Here is a 14,501-nt window from a genome sequence, read left to right as displayed (position 1 = left end):
ATCAATTTTTTAGTGGTTATGTGTATAAGCATGTTACTCTGAGTAGATAATTTGCAGCTTAAAGAGACCCTGAAGCCTCAGGTCAATGTTAATATTGAAAAGAATTTTTTTTCAGACAGCAGTAGGTCTCAGGCCCTGATTTTAGGTGTAAATACTGGAAGGAAGATACGTCACTGGAGGGTGACTTTATGCTCAAATACTAGAGGCTTATGTTCTGAAAATACGTGTTAGGGTTCTGAAGGTCTGGTCTATTTGGGAGCTGTGCTTTTCATCTGGATCAATGTATACTGAGAAATAGTGCCTAAGTGCTTTTTCATTTTACAAGGAAAAAATCTGTTAATGAAAATCCTCTTAGTAACAACTATATAGCAAATAACAGCTGTTAACATTTACTGTTAAACTCTGTCTACAAAAGAGAACTTCCAATCCAGCGGTAGTAACAACAGAGCTCCTCTACCTGAATAAGAAAACGGAGCTTACAACCTACAAATGCTCTTTGCCCTGCTCAGTGGGTACTTGTTATCTCAGCGGTGACTGAGATTTATGGTATAGATAGCCTACTTTTCTTTATTGTGAGCCATACCATTTGTGAGCTCTACTGTGTGCTTTGCTCTCTCTCATGCAGTAGAACTCCAAGAATAAAATAGTACCCCACTATGGCACGCTTGGCGGCTTGAAGGGGGCTTGAGAGTCACTTAAAATACAGTCTAAACAAGGAAACGGTTGTGTAAAGTGAGAACTAGCCTTAATTGTCAGAAGGATTTAGGGAACCATCTTCTTGCTAGTAAGTACAGTTCTATGTCATATGTTGCAGAAACCTGCTAAATCAATTTGGAAGAGGAATTAGTGAATTTGCAGATTTTTATTTTTTTAATTTTTTTTTAAGATGCAAACAAATACTTTCTGCTTTTAAGAAAAGTAGTAATATGCTGGGGGGGTGGGAGGGGTGTAGGTTAGTCAAGCCAAGTCAGTATTGAGTCTTATAGCAGAGGCCAGACTAGGAGCTCAGCGTAATTGTTACTTGCAGAGAAGAGTAATTTCCACATGTGCATATGCTTCTTAATGTGGAGAAAATAGTTTCATTTTACTTGTTGATTTAAAGTTGTTAGACTTGTTGCTTTGTCATTGCTTATACATTTTTAGCAGTCAGAGACTTCAGTTTTCAGTCCAGGGAAAAAGGAAATGGAGGATTTGGGAGGACATGCATCAACATAGTTTGCTCTGGTGACTCTTAAGGCAAACTTTAGACTCTGCTACCCTTCCACTTTTGTAAAAGGTGGAGCCAAATTCCTTGTTCCATTTAGCCTTACAGTGTATTTTCAATAGAATTACCAAAAAAGAAAAGGTGAGAGTTTAGTATCACTGAATTCTAGTGGATGTCAAAGACAGACTAGTCCTTGGTACTTGATTCTCCACTCTGGATAGTCCCTGGAAAGCAGCAGAGCATAGGAAGGGAGAATGTAAGGAGCTAGGTCTGGATGTGCAGGAAAAATAAAAGGATGGCATCTAAAACTAGGTGAATAGCTTTTACTTTCAAGACAAAGTGATATGAGCTTTCTGGAGCAAAGGGAGCTGTGCTGTGGTGTTCTCAACTCCTTTCTGCAGTTCTGCAAGCATAATAATGTAAGAAGGTAACTTTTAAGGCATTTTCAGTAGTGGAGACAAGGAATTAAAGTCTGGGTAAGGCTTCTAGCAGAAGTGGGGAACAAGGTAGAGATGAATTTTGGCAACTTTTCCACTGCTGCTCTTTCAGTAGTAACAGTTACTTATGCTCAGCACCTCTCTTTGCTAGGAATGGCAAATGGTTGCTTCTACATCTGGTGTCTCTGACAGATCTCGCCAGCTGGCAGGGAAATATCTCTTCATGGATCCAATGACCCTGTCCCCTTGGAGACTGAATGTGGATGCTGCATCTGCTGACCAAGGGAACAAGGGGCATTCTGTGACTCTCCTCTCAAGCTTGCTTTTCTCCTGGCTGGAGCGGTGGCAAGGCTCACCACACTATTGCATGCCACTGCTTTGCCAAGAGTGATCTTGTAAAATCCTTTCTCTGAAGTCTAATGAGCTTGAGGTGTTGCAGAATGGGGGAAAATATAGGTAGTAAAAGGTCATGTCCCTGGGCCTTGACTGTGCTTATATCAAAGGATACTTTTAAAGTTGTTGATAATCTGTCAGGCACCATGATGAGATGCAGAGTAAACCAGAATCTCTTTGATTTCTTCACTGGTAAGGTTATCTGTATGCACGCCAGTCTTGTTTTTCTGTTCTTAGCCTTGGGCTTTATACAGCTATTGATTTTTTTTTTTTTTTTTTTTTCTGGTTGTTACAACGTTAATGCTTATTCAGGTAAAGATATTTGTTATTTTCCCAAGACAGCCTCACAATTCATTAAGAATGTGATGGGTTCCTGTGTGCTAGTAATGACTGCTTTAATTCCAGCAAACAGGATGCCTTACAAAACAGCAGGTTAGATATTCACAGCTAGTTCCGTGGTCCATTACAGCAATTCCTTTTCTTCTTCACTGCAGCTAGCATTAGTATTCAAAAGCTGAAAGCATGCTGGTGGAAAGCTACCTAAATATTTATGGATTATTGCTAGGGTCAGAGTAACAAGGGCAGCAAATGAAATTAAAGATTTACACCATGAAACAAACGGACTTATCAATCACTCTTTGCCAAGTTGCTTATGCTGTTTAAAGAAGAGATTTTCTAAGAAGATTTCTTTAAAATGAATTTCAGCATGAAATTTTGATCTGTAGTTTCACTTCAATGTCTGCATTATTTCTTCCAACAAGATGACCGGGTGGAGAAGATGTTGCACAACTGACAAAGCTGGCTGTTGCATAGTTTGATTTCATAAAAACAGTACTCCAAATCTTTTATCTGAGTATATCAAAGTCTTTACCAAACTTTAGGGTCATAAATACCCCTGTATGAGGACATTAACGTGAGGGGAGAAACTGAGATGCAGCAAAATCAGAAAATTCGTATGCCCAGTCAGACTTAAGAATAGAAACCAGGAGTTGGGCAGACTTTGCATTCAAACTTTGCAGTCAAACCTCAGGCCGGACAAGGAAGCTAGCTGTGCTGAGCAGTGAGCAAGCTGAGATTGTTTTATGTTTTTCTGGAGGGGTATAAGAACTTGGATAACTTGGCATCTGCATTAAATGAGAAATGCCACTCTTCTGTTCTGTGGAAGCATGACAGAACATATATTTGAGATGGAAATTGCCTTGCTTATTCAAATGAAAACCTCTGAGCATAGAAGCCCTGCTTTCGTTATTTCTATTAGAAGCTAAGTATTTTGCAATAGTGAGTAGGTAGGAAAATATCCAAATTGTAGGGGAAGAAAAAAAATATTTTTTTTCCTTCAAAATGTAACTTTTTTGTTGCTTTGGGACATGTGTGTAAATTCACAAAACCAAAGTAAAAGATGTTGGTGTTGGTTTTCTTTGGTTGTTTGGTTTTTTCTTTTTTTTTTTGTTCTGAGATAAATTTAAGTGATTATCTAGCAAGGCATTCATAAGATGATAGCACAATGTGAATAAGCATGTGTATCACCTAGAGAAAATGAACTGACTGTAAGTGGCTTTAATAAGCAACAGACCAGCTTTTTCTTTTGGATTTTAGCTAGGGATTGCATAAAACAAAGCCCCAGGAACTGACTTAGCATTAAAGCATTTTCTAGTTTTGTCTCAAAGTAATGTTAAGTATTTAACCAGAATAAGGTGGGGTATTTTATTTCAGTTGAATAATAATAAATAAATAAAATTTCTTTCTTTTTTTTTTTTTTTTTTTTAAGAAGTGCATGTGTAGGATATCCTTTGGTTTTGCTAGGAAAATTCTAAGGTGGATCAGAACCTGTAAGAACAAGTGTATAATCTTCCAGTTAAATATTGAAATAGCAATTATTTTCCCTAAGTAGTGCACGTGTGTCAATGTCAGTACAGTTGTGTTGTTTGGAATCACCATTTGCATTTTGCAAATGAAACCAGTCTCTTTTGATGACTCACTAGAGTGGAGTTTCATTGATAATCACCCAAAAGGGATTTTTGGATATGCTTGGAGAAGATACATGCTTGTTTCTACTGGTGGAGTGCCTGAATGTTAGCATTTGCAAATATTTTTGTTTGCAGGTAATTTGTGGTTCTTTTGCTTTCCAGGGAAATAAGACATCAGTGAAGGTGAAAGAAAAAAGAAACTTAGGAAAGGCATGAAGTGATTTTCATTCTTATTATATAAGGCTGAAGGATTCACAGAGAGGATCTGAAATTTCTTGTCTCTAGATGAGGTTGCTGCTGTTGTATGTCCTGTCCTGTTGTTTTCCCACCCCCTGCCCTGAGGAGCAAAGTATCTGCAATTTTACTAAAATCCACAACAGCTTTAGGCTCAGTATTACCAAAATCACATCAGTAATGAGGGCTCTAATTCAGAAAAGTAACTTTGTTTATTTTCCAGTACTGCTAACTGCACTGTGATTTAAACTGTAGTATTTTGCTTAGAATCACAGCAATTCAGAGCCTGGATGTATTAATCACAGTAGATTAATTGGGCCACAAAACAAAGAAATTAATATCTTTAGAGATTTGATTTTTGCTGATTCTTAGCCTGAAAAGAATCTTGACCTGAAGAATGGTTCTGTTGCCTAGTTATTAAAGAAAGCTCTGACACGTAGGCACTCTAGTCTCCTTATTCTGGCTCATTAATATTGGGCTGATGTTTTGTATGCTGTATGGCCAGTGTGGAAATTCCAAGAACTTCACCAGCTTCAGAGCATCCCTGCTTATTTAGCATTCATAGACACGCCTGTCCAAACATAGAGTCTTTCTTCTGTATTTTACTTAAACTGTATAATCTTTTCCCCAGTGAGAAGGAAGGTGCACACAGCCACAGATGACTGAGTGAAATATTTCTCTGGCTGCCCTGTGAAAATATTCTGAGAGGTCCCTATCAGTTAAGAATTTTAGATGAAGATATTTACAACTAAGGATCATAAATAATAAATGTTCATGATTTTTTTATTAAAGGTTGAACTTGTGATATGTGGTTTCCTCAACTTTTGAACACTGTGCAATATCTAATTGAAAATGTCTTTTTTTTTTTTCTCCCACCCAAGATAAAAGACATTTAGCATTTCACAGCTATTTGTTTTGGTTAGAGGAATTAGTTTATTTTCCTGTGCAATAGATACTTCCAGAATTTGTCTTTCCTTCACTCTCCATTTACCAGCTACAGTACTGCATGTCTCTCTTAGCCAAGGAGATGCCGACAGCATTAGTGAAATGTTTCAGTGCGAAGAACAAATTATACAGCAGCTTTAACTAGCTCTGAAGAGTGGCTACAGGGAGTCATATGCTGAATTACCTCGTGGTACCGACCACCCTGAGAGATGTAAAAGCACGTTGCAGAAAGATGAGCTTTTATGCATTCAGTTACTTCATGCAGGACCCTAAATACAGAATCGTGGTTTAAAAAATAATTTGGGGAAAAAAAATAACTCCTGATGATGACAGGGGAGTTAGGTATGTTGTAGCTCTACAGCATAGAATACTGATTCTGGGTAGCAGTCTGTCTAGTAACATGCATGTGGATGTGGAGTGGATTTTCCTTGCTTCATTTTTTTAATACAAAGAGCAAATGCACATTAGAATACAGTGCTTCAGATATTTTAAAATAATACATGTATGCCCTCTGTTTGCCTATCTGATTTTCACAGTGTGGGCTGTAGGATGAACTGTACCTTTCACGCTTCTGTCAGTCATCTTGGACAAACTCTTTTCATATGAAAGACTCTTGAGGATTTTTCCTGCTGTTGTACAGAGTTCCTAGGTCTCGGAAGTTGCTTCTGAAGTCAAAGGGGACTCGTCGACAGTGGATTCCCAGTACTGTGGGTAGTGTGTTATACACTTACGCTCTGGTAGTTGAATTAGCTGTTGTCAGAAGAGATACTTTCCTAAAATGTACATAGTAAATCTTGCCTATGTGGAAGCTGTATCTACATACAATTTTTTTTAAGCGGCCTTAGAAGAATTCTGGTTAGTTCCATATATGATAAACTATTTTGGTTCTATTCCCATCCTCAGGTTTCTTTGTGAAAACATGTCTGACTTCCCTGAGCTGGTAGATTTGAGGAGGGGAGAAAATGAAGATATATTGAATATCTTGATACAATACTGGGAAGTACATAATCTTTCTCTGCCAGCACTATTTTGGTTTCCATATTATGTCTATATTTTTCTTAGCTTCCCAATAGAGAGGTAGTCAGTCACCAGACAAAATGGTTTTACATGGAAGTGCAATTCTTACATGGTGTTATCTACTAAGGGTAGTTTTAAACAGTAGATGAACACAGTGTTGTCTGCTATTTGTGCTATGTAGGATAGCTCTCGTAGTTTCCCAAGGTTGGTTGCGGCTTTCCCATGGGGAACTGCAGGGGGGGACAAGGCCTCAGAGTACAGATTTTTTTTCCCTAGAGTTGAAGGTAATGCAATGTGTGTAAGACTAGCCTAGCTAATCAAGCTGTCTCGTGTTTGCTAGCAAATGCAGCCTACCGATGAGGAAGACAACAGGAGAGACGGATGGCTTCCTGCCTGCCACCGGGGAGCCTGGCTGTAAGCGACATCTCCAATAACTCTTCAGGGGTTGCCCCTCGGAGTGTTTGGGAAGCTCAGCCCCGCGAGGTGCACAGTTGCCCTGGTCTCTGCCCTACATTACTGCTGTGGTTGATTTCCATACTGGCTTATTGAAAGAGAAGCAGCTAGAGGCATCATCTCCTGGGGATGTGATTTGCATTCTGTCTTCAATTAAAGCATGACAGTTTATGCCAGCGGATATTAAAATGTGAAATGGAATGCTCTTTGCCAAATATTGGGATTTCATAGAGACTTGGAAACTCATTAGAAGAGAATTTTATTCATAATAAGTGTGCAGGCTGTTGTGCAGGGCCCATTGAATTTGGCCTTGTTTTCTTTTGGGTTTCTCCCTCACTGAGTTGGTATTTCAGCCTCACATAACGTTGATGGAAACACCCTGCTTGGTGACAAAACTATCTGAGAAACAGGGCACTAAGCAAAATGTTTCTCTACTAAGGAGCTGCTCCAGGGGACTGTTAATGAGGGAGAGAACCTCTTCCACACTAGGTTATAGGTTTCTGTTTGATCATGTCAGTCAAATTTTAACCACCTGAGAAGCTGTTAGGTGGCCTGTAGGAAATGGGGTAGGTATTTTATACTGCTTGTTAGTTTTGTTCACAGGACACCTGTACAAACCTTGCAACCCTGACAACTTGATTAGTAGTCTCAGAAGAGATGTCAAGTATTAAATAGGAATAATCACGTGGGTAACTGTGCATAAATACTTTGTACAGTGGGTCAACAATTCATAACAAGACACAAATATTTATCACCTCACTTTGTTAATTAGATCGCAAACTTATCACTTTGAAATAAGCTATTAGCAAATGAATTCACTCAAAGTATCTGTCAGTTTTGATTAAGCATGAAAGGTAATATTATTTTTACAAATGCTTAAAACATTAGGCCATCTGAAATTTAGATGACTTTTTTTTTTGTACACAGGTTTACCAAGAGTCTGATAGAATTTACCCTTCTCTTAATTATGAGGTGAGGTCACCAAGATGGGGGTCACTTTGCCCTTTTTCCTGGTTGGGTTGTAAGGAATGGCTAACCGCCCTTCACCAGTGTACTCCAGAGCTTCTCTTCAGAGAGTCAGCCCTCTCCATGAGTTATTAACGTGTAGATTCAGAGTTGTTAGAATTATTAAAAATCCTATTCTTTCATCAAAAATTGAGCTGTAAACTGTGGTTGGAAGTGACATTTTCATGCGCGTGAATTGAACCTCTTTAAAAGTCCTTTCTTGAGATTGTCAGATAACATGCAGAAAGTCAAAGAAGACAACAGAATTTGCTATTGGGGGTGAGGGAGCTGGCAATGAGCGTCGGAGATGGGGAAAATATTAGTGAAGTGTTTGTGTGATAGACTTCTCTTGTGGTTACCCACAGGCGTCCAAAATATTACTTGATTTGCAAGGTTTGTTCCCCCCCCGATAACCCTGGGTTGTGTGCCTAGCTATTAATACTGCTCTCTACTGCCTACCTAATGATGCTGAAGGGTTTACCTTGGAACCAGAGAATGGAAACAAGTCCCCACTCTGCAGACTGTTCGGATTAGATTATTTTATGCTACAGTCCATGCAATCCTAGGCAAGACATGAAACGCTGGAAGTTAGCGTGGCCTGGACCATATTAAGCTCCTTTTAGGTTTCAGATAATTAGCAGTGGATTCCACTATGAGATTAATCCTTAAGCTGTTGAACCAAGGAAGTTTGAGTTAACAATCCCTAGTATGCCTTATGATCTTGCTTTACTTTGTATGTATTTACAGTTTATAATTTTCAGTCTTTTTCAGTTTAATGTTAAATTGTACCTATTTGATGAAGCTTGTTTTGCTGCACAAGGAATAAGGCCTCCTAAAGATGCCTCTCAAGGCGACATCTTTCTGGAGCGCCGAGAGAAGCTAGATTGGACCTGCTGAAGGAACAAAGGGGAAGGCCACGGTGGGGAAGGCTGCTGATGTTAACTTCTTCTCTTGTACTTTTTCCATGGCTATTAAAACAGAAGAATTGTGCAGTAAATGATGCATTTTGAGTGAATGTTTTCAGTTCTGTCTGACACGTCTCCCTGATGTTTCAATAGCACATCCATTCAGGTCTAAGTGTGGGCTGTGGTATTCATCTTCCTCTGAAAGACGACAGTGGTTTTGCACTTCATGAGGATTTGTAACTCTGGGCTTTGGTTACTTTCTCCTATATGTGTAGCTTCTATTTGCAGACTGTGTTTTCAGAAGGCCTTGGGAAAAAATAGATACAGCAGCGGGCTAGGTTTTTCTTTGTTATCGCTCCTTGTAGTGAGGGCTCATTCCTTCCTTGTCCTTTTAATTCATAGGCAGTCTCCTACCAAGTCTCAGCACAGCACAGGCAAAGCCCTTGCTCCACTCCCTCTGGCTGTGCTGATGCCTGGCAGATTCCATTCTGCAGCCAGCACAACTGCAGGAGTTTTCTAAACTGAAGCAGGGACTGCAAAGGCATGTAGTAAAAACCCTAATTTCTAATGACTTATTTGATGCAAAAGAGCCGTAGTAGTGTTTAAGAGATGCTTCAACAGAAAGCTGAGATGTCCCATCACTCCTAAATACAGATGATTCACGTTAAACTTAACTTTTAATTGTTTATTTTTTGACCTAAGACCTGAAATGGGGGAGGAGTTATGGTTTTACCTATCATAAGTAGTAAATATTCATGCTTTTAAGTGAATTTCAGATTGTACCAAGGTGATTTCCTTCGTAATCAGTAACACTGGTATAGCTGATTTCTTATTTCGTTCCTATACTAGAGTTGTCATGCAGTAAATCATATACTGGACTGTGATTTCCCATTGATGCTGAAATATTGTAATATAATGGCCTACTATGCTCATTCATGGACATCCAGAAATAAATAAATCAAAGGAAACAGTCTGTTAAAATGCAGTTTCAGCATAATTGCTAACACTTTATATGAACTACTCTTTGTGCTATTTCTTTTAATCAAAAGATATGAAAGATGTGGATTTTAATCAGTTTCTGTGGGAGAGGCTTATTAAAAAGATCTCCAGGGATTAAAGAAGCAGAGCAGAAGAGAATTATAGTTGTGTTAGTGAAGCATCTTTTAAAAAAAAAATAATTCTTCATATTTTTATCAAACATATAGTGTAAGCTATGGACACATGATGACAGAACAGACAGCATCCAGAGAATATTGTTTGCAGTGCTGTACACCTGTGATAAGACCTTTTTTTTTGTGTTGCACCTGGTTGTATTATATATTACTGTTATATCACAGCCTATTACGTAACCTAAAGCCCCAACAATGAGAAACGGGATGGGGAACTGAGCAGAAGTGTCTGTAATCTAACAGAAATATGACTGAAAGAATTCAGCAGCTCAAATATTTTTGCGTGTAACTGCAAATGGTCAGAAAACCAGGCAGATGTAGCAGCCTTTGCAGCTGCAGTACTAGAAATTTTAAACGATAGAGCAGAATTGCAAATGAGATATTTAGAAAACTGTTGTATGGACTTTTTAATAGACAATACTCATAGCATGTATTCAACCAAATTTGAATATAGAAAATAAAATTAGATTCAGATTGTAGTTAGTATTTTTCTGCAATTACATTTTGAAACCATAGATTGTGTAGTACATCCTTTCTTCTTCTTTTTTTTTTTTTTTTAGAATCAGCAGAATTTCTATAATAATATCAGTTCTAAATTGCCTTTTTTAACTACAGTAGTCTTGTACTTCTGGTTCATCATTTAAAATATGGGTGCCATTTTTATTTATAGGTTTAGATAAGTATATGTCAAATACTACTCACGAAAATAATTCTGGGGCCTGATCCTGTAGACATGAACTGTCAGGATATGTGCTCTCCATCTCTGTTGAATAAGCCTTACTGCCATAAGCCAGATCGATGGAATTGGGGCTTTGACCTGGCCAAGGACAGCTGGCCATCCCAAAGAATGGTGTATGTGGTTATAGGATATATGTTTGCTGCTTTATTGAGCAATTTAGGTGACAGTAGTTCAGTGTGAATTAATACTAAACAGACAGCACTTTGTATTAATTGTCATATTTGAAAAATGGTGTTTGTGTGTCTTCTGGGTTGGCCACTACCAAGATGTTTTTGTTCACATTGCTACTACCTTCACTGACAAACTCTGCGTAGTCATTGCAAATAACTTATGAAGCTTTTTCTTTCTCTTAAATCTTTTATCAAATCTGTTTTCTGGCTAGCAACTCATTCATATCTGCAAGAGATGTTGAATTCTATTGATACTATCTGAAAAGGTCAAAACCATATACCAGCTTGCTTCAGAGACTTGCTGTGTGACTTGATGTCCAGAGCAATCTAATTAAAATAGCATGAGACAGACAAGCTCTGAAAATCTTTTAGGCTTCGTTCCTTAACTGGAAATCCACGTGGCTGTTTCGCTGTTATCAGAGCTTGGAGATTGAGTTTGGTTATTTTCTCTGTGGTCTGTTACACTCCAGTCTGTGTGAAGGAAGCCGGAAGTCTTCAGTGAGTCACGAAGCAACTTATGTTACCTGATAGCTTTTTCTGATTCTAGCTCAAGGGTCGTTTATTGCCCAGACTGTAGACTCCTCTGTATAAAGGCACATCATTGCAGTACATGGAGAGAGTGCCTGCATGCCTGAGAGTGTTTATGGAACTGGTAGGAAGCCGTTACCTGGCCTCTTGGTCACCTGAAGTAGGGTACTTAATTCTGATGGATCTCTGACTCAAATATGGTTGATATGGTCATGAGTGAATAAAATCTCTAAAAAGACCCTAAAATGCTGTTTTGCATTGAGGCTTTTCTCAGAAATGCCCAGTTTGCCATAGCTAGGAGGCAGTATAAAGTTGAATTCTGCAATGAAGTAATAAAATTAAGAGTTAGTTTTCACATAAAATAAATGCGCATTGAGAAGTATTTTATGTTGGTTTCAGTCACAGAGAAAGTTGTGCCCACAAAATTCCAGCATACCTTGTTCAAATCAGCAGCGAGGAAATACAAGATGCAGGTGGGCAGTTGTGGATTAAAACTTTTTTGCTATGGAATATTTGTAAATATCATGCTCGGTACTCTAAATGGGGAGGATTAAGACATAAGCACCAGAAACAAAAATCAGTGTTTGTATGTGCAGAGGTCTATTAGCTTACGTGGTTAGGTGTATCATGATAAGATTGAATTTGGCCAAAGTCAAGGACACTCATCTTAAATGTGCAGTTACTGTAATGTTATGGGTAGATTAGTATACTCTGAAATCTGGATAGTACCTTGAAGCCTTTCAAAACTGTACAGTGCCTTTCTGCCTGCAAAACAGTGGTAGAAGATAAATGCAGTTTTGGCAAAAAACCATTGTGGATATGTTTGTATTATGATGAAAAAATGTTTTCATTTTTGTTTGGATAATAGCTAATTCTTTTGATTAATGTTATACCGTTTTGTTTATTTTTATTACAACAGGTGTTTTTTGAAACTAATCTGGCTAATATTTCATATTTGAGATTTTGATTCAATGTTTTACACTACCATGGTGTAATACTATGAAATGAATATGACTTAGCAGCCTTAGAGTTCTAGTCTTTTGTTCTGATTTAGAAAAAAAGATCTGAAATGTCAGGATTTCCTATAGAATGAAAAAATGTGTTTTCAGTCTCATTATTTCCAATTTGCTTGTAACCGCAAAACAGCAGAGGATCTTTTAACATAAGGCAGAGGAGGAACGGAATTCCGGTTGAAGACTATCAGTCTTGAATTTCTCAAAGGTTTAACTTGAACTCTTATTGAAGTCTTGGGTGATTGTTGCTAATTGTTGAAGCTGTGTTACTCAGAGAAAAAGCAAAATTTCAGATTACTCCATGTAAAGGTGGAGCAGAATTGCCTTTTTGAGGAGAGGATAAAAAGTGAGGATCTGACCAACTTGAATGAGTTAGGGAGCAAATATTGAAGGAGAGAGTGGGTGAAAAAAACGATGACCAAAACCCCAGATTGCAGAGGTGAAGGCAGGAGAGGATGATGGGGAAGAGGAGTGGGGTGGGATGGGAAGATGAGTGGGGAAGTTTTTGGTGGGAAGGGTTGTCCGGTGTGGAGTGGAAGGAGCTGGTGCTTGGTTTTTAGCTGCCTTAACTGCCTTACCAGCTACTCTGGTACCTGTCTCCTATGTGTATGCCTGGTCCTGAGCAAGGCACAGGGGTGGATAAATGTCTCCATTAGCTGTACACACAGCCCTCTGCAAGGGAAATGCCCCCATGCTCCCCCAGGTAGCAGAGCAATGCCTTCTGCTGTGCTGTGTGTAAGTGGCAGCGGTGAGTGTGTCGGTGTTGTTGGAAGGGTGTCGGAGGCATGGGGGGCTGTGCCGGGTGCACGGAGCTGCCTGTGGTACGGACGGGGTGCCGTTGGGCTGGAGAGAGGCCCACGGAACCGCAACTGAAGAACTCTGCTGGGGGAAACTAGGTGTGATAATTCAGAAATCTGAACAAGGTCTGTAACGTTACAGTCAATACCAAAGCTAGCATTAAGAGACAACTTATTGTGTCATTTCTGCTTCTGGAACAGAATACATGCCAGCTTCTTAATTTCTTACTGTTTATTGTGTCATTAATTTTTGTCTTAAGGCTGTATAGTATTTTATTACCTGCTTTTGCCAATGCTTGTTACGAACACCTACTGAAGCTTCATATTAAAGTAGTCTCACTGTTGGCATTCCAGACTAGACTTCTTAATTCAGATTTGCCATAAAATGCAGTTTGTGAGGTAATTATATTAGAGAGAACTGCACTCTGCAAAATGCTTTAAAAGCTGGAGTATAATTAATTATAAAGTGACCTCTTAAAGAGAGTAGATTTATTTCTTTAGCATGAATTAATTTCCTGATAGAGATTTTGGATTGCCATCAAAACAGAATTGAATCTGTCAGTGTGTGTGTCACTATTATCACATCTAGCAGTACTTACCAGTTTGATGTGATGGGAACTCTTTTGTGGGAGAAAGGGCTGCTTGGAGGCCAGAGCTTTCCAACTCAACTTCCTTTCCAAGTGTCGCAGTAGCGCCGATAACTGTTGACGTGTCTGCTATAATTTACCAGGAACTGTAATGCGATCAACAGCTCCGTTCACAGAAGTGGCTGTGTGCCAGTGAAGAAGTGGTCAGCTGGTTCAGTCCAACTTGTACCAAACTCTGATTAAGACCAAGATGATGGAGATTTGTACTTCCTTGCTACCATGCTGCTGGGGACCACAGCATTGATCAGCATCCTGTTGTTTTCGTCTTTTTAACTGTGCTGTATCTCTGCAGGAAATGCAAGTCCTTCAATGGCTAAGCCTTATTTTTCCTTTGATTATTTTTTAAAAATACAGCCTATCTAGCTGTAGATAACTGTTTGTTTTGGATGTGCTCTCAATTTCTCTCTGTAGCTGCTGATGGTTTTGACTTAAGCTATATTCAACTTGTCCCCTATTAAGTAGTGAACCTTTCAAAAGTGCTTGGCAAGAACCAGGTAATATGGATCGCTCTGTGCAGAGGCTGATGCTGGTCATACCAGCAGGTTGGAAACTCTGATGTGAGGCTAAACAGATCTCTTTCCAATTCGTGGGTCTGAGTGCTGACTGCAACCACAAGGTAAGCAAACGGGGTGGGAGGGGAAGAGAGGAAATACCTCACTGGAATGTAACCTCTTTGGAAATGCATAAAACAACTGAAGGAGATTTAGAAGGCACTTTTATTTTTCACCTGAAGTAAGAGGTGGCTTGCATAGCAAGATGGTAGATCGGCTTTAATGAGAGAGTAGAAGCAGGTTTTGAAACTTCGTATTTTTAGTAGTTTTAGGTTAACTGAGACAAAAAAAGCTAATGAGCAAAACCTATTACAAAAATCTGGAAAG

At 38.9% G+C, this 14,501-nt stretch overlaps 1 protein-coding gene across 1 annotated transcript in view; it reads left to right on the top strand.

Annotated features, from left to right (window-relative positions):
• The window catches only part of GRID1 (glutamate ionotropic receptor delta type subunit 1), a 559,848-nt gene that overhangs the window by 171,545 nt on the left and 373,802 nt on the right, over nt 1-14,501 (top strand). The gene's annotated exons all lie outside the window — the stretch shown is intronic.

Source organism: Buteo buteo, chromosome 4, assembly GCF_964188355.1.
Source record: "Buteo buteo chromosome 4, bButBut1.hap1.1, whole genome shotgun sequence".
NCBI lineage: Eukaryota > Metazoa > Chordata > Aves > Accipitriformes > Accipitridae > Buteo > Buteo buteo.
Note: the sequence above shows the minus strand (reverse complement) of the source record. Positions and strands in the feature narration are given on the sequence as shown.